Raw genomic sequence first — 3,071 nt, forward strand, 5'->3', positions numbered from 1 at the left:
AATCCAATATATTTTGCAAAAAATCAATGAACCCTAACAACATTTAATTTTGCAATAATACTTTAGTGATTTAGAATAAATGCACCTCGGGGTGTACAATTATTCCTTCACTAATTTGAGATATTCTCAATTAAACATTAAACCAAAATAACTCTTATTCCTACAATATTTAATTACCATCGATGTGATCAAGAAATCATTAATTTCCTTAATGTTTCTTGTAAGTGTAATCCTTCATTTTCAATGCTATAGCCCCATCCTAACTAGTCTGCCCTAGGGAAGAACATAATTGGTGCAATTGACTATAGTGATCTTATCCATTTCTAGAATTCGCTCTGTCTCTTTCCATGCAAACACCTTCCTAAGGAGGATGCTCCCAGGCACCACAAGGCTGAGTATGGAAAAACATAACGAACTAATGAAAGTGATTGTAGGAAGTGTTGACACATGTCCTTCTCCCACTTACTATTAACATTTTCTCCATTCATCTTAATGTTACCCATGCAAATATCTTCCCAAGGGAGGTTATGCCCAGAACACCATGAGGCCGAGCATGAATCTCACGGTGTGAACTTTTAGGGAGAACTTCAGTAGAAAAATGACATATCATATGCATATTTTTCCTTCCACCGAGTGTTTTAGAACCTAGGGTTTGTAAACTTAGATAAATCCGACTAACTAATTTATTGTTAATTTGCTCAATATAACGTTTATATTGAATATTTTAACAATATATGATTTTATTTATTAAACACTTTAATAAATCCAATCATTTATTACATGCTTATAAAATATTTATCTAACTCACCTTCTAGGTTGGTTCCCATTTAGGAGTATTTCGTTTCCATACCCCAGCCTTAGGTAGAACATTCCTTAATCAAATGTCCCTTGTAAATAATTATTTTATAAATTTAATTTTTTATTTTTTCAAATTAATCCTATTAAAAGAAAAATAGAAGATTATCCCATTTCTAATCATATTAGAAATATTTAACATAGGTCTTAAACCATTTAAAATCAATTAAGACCTATGTTTGCATGCAGTTCTTAATTTTAGATTTTAATGTCTAATTCATTAAATATATAACACTTATATTTTAATGAAATATTAAAACCTATAACATGCATTCTAATGACATTTTAAATATAACTCTTATATTTACTACAATAATGTCATGTTCAATGCATAATTCATTTCCGTTAAACAATATAACACTTATATTAAAAATGAATGAAAATCATTCACATGCTATCATACAGTATATCAGTTATATTTCATTATGATGTATGAGCATGCTTAATTAATCATGCAACCATATTATATAACACCTATATTAAATATGATGCATGAAACATGTTTATCCTAAGGTGAGATTTTAAACTATATGACATACATTATACAACATATATTAAAAAAACAATTTAATCATACATCATATGCAAAATTAAATTAAAGAGCAAAGTAGACCGAATTTGGCATCCCTAAAAAAATCAATCAAACTAATATAATCATATTGTATTAATTTAAGTAATAAAAAAGAAAATTACATTAATTTCAAACATAAAAAATAAAAAACTACTCCCATAAAAACTTAAACTTGCAATCGGCAACATTCTAGGCAAGCCTTTAACCGGTGGAGCGCCCAATCTTAAACATTATAACATGGCGTAAAAAAAAATATATGCTTGCGTGCGCAGTTTATTGGAGAGCGTCGCAGCACTGTCGTCTACCGCTGCGGTGCTACTAGAGCGCCACGACCTTTGGTCGGTGTTTCGACATAGAACAGAATTCTGCTTCGATTTGCTTCATATTTGCTCCGTTTTCACTCTGTTTTCCATCTTATTCCTCAGCAACACTTAGCTCCTTGATCGACACAAATTTACAGACTCGATTACTGAATTAAAATGTTCAAAACAACGGGACTTTACATGATCTTATCCAATAAAAACAGTAATCTAATGTTAAAATTCGAAAACACCTATGTGCAAAACCCACATTCAAAATGCAAAAAACAACCCACATTTCCTACTGTTATTCAATTTCAAATCTACATCTAAGTTACAACCTGTCTCTGATACCAATTGAAGGAATTGAATCTTCAACGGAAGTGAGTGATTGTCTTGTACCAATGAATTTCGTTTTGAAAACTCAAAAACAAAGAAAAATATAGAATAATAGGATAAACAATATTAAATTACATCATGTTTAATATATTCAAGGAAGAAAACAACAAACCTTTGAAGACCGTCTTCTATAAGATTTTCTCCACGGAATGAACTGTCATGAACGTCAAGAACGCTTGAATTCTCCCTCGAACTCAACGTACAGAGAACATTGCCAATTGATCTTCCTCACTATTCTCAAGATAAGAATCAAAGGAGATGTGAGCTCTTCAATTTTGGTAAATGAAGGAAAAATGAATTTGACAGAGAGCGAGAGTTTTTTTTTTTCAGAGATTTTATTAGATCCAAGCGACTTTGTTCTATAATTCTGCAAAAAACACTCGTACGCACTATGTGAGAGAAAAGGGAAGTTATTGAGTACCCGTAAAGAATAACTCCCTGAATAACTTCCAGGGAGTTATTCTTGATATTATTGATTTATTATAATTAAATATAATTAAATATAATTAAATATAAATAAATTAAAATTATTAATTAAATTAAAAAATATATTAAATCATATTTAATATATAATTAAATAAATAACATTAATAATTAATGAAATATTACATATTTAATTTAATTTGAATCATATTTATTCATATTAATCTTAACCTATAGTTTTCTATGAATCTTATTCAAATAAATAATATATGAATCTTATTCAAATATTAATCTCTCTCATATAATAAAATATAATTTTGAGATTCATTCAAAATTAACTTTATATTATAATGTATTTATATGCATTATATTAATTATATTTTATAAAATTAATTCTCTTATTTAATTTGAACAATTTAAATTAATCCAAAATTAATTGATTCTTATTTAATCCTTAATGAGCTAGTAAGGGACCTTATGGACCTACACATTAGAAGCTCTAATGATATGAGATTAATTAAGTA

General features: G+C 28.3%; 1 long non-coding RNA gene across 1 annotated transcript; it reads right to left on the bottom strand.

The window, feature by feature from the left end:
- Nucleotides 1–1,501: 1,501 nt before the first annotated feature.
- On the bottom strand, nucleotides 1,502–2,473 carry LOC120070248. Its single transcript, XR_005479818.1, has 2 exons — nucleotides 2,237–2,473; nucleotides 1,502–1,864 (listed from the first exon to the last, which is right to left on the bottom strand). It is a non-coding gene; the product is annotated as an uncharacterized LOC120070248 (long non-coding RNA).
- Between the last annotated feature and the right edge of the window lie 598 nt (nucleotides 2,474–3,071).

Source organism: Benincasa hispida, chromosome 1 (assembly GCF_009727055.1).
Source record: "Benincasa hispida cultivar B227 chromosome 1, ASM972705v1, whole genome shotgun sequence".
NCBI classification, from domain to species: domain Eukaryota; kingdom Viridiplantae; phylum Streptophyta; class Magnoliopsida; order Cucurbitales; family Cucurbitaceae; genus Benincasa; species Benincasa hispida.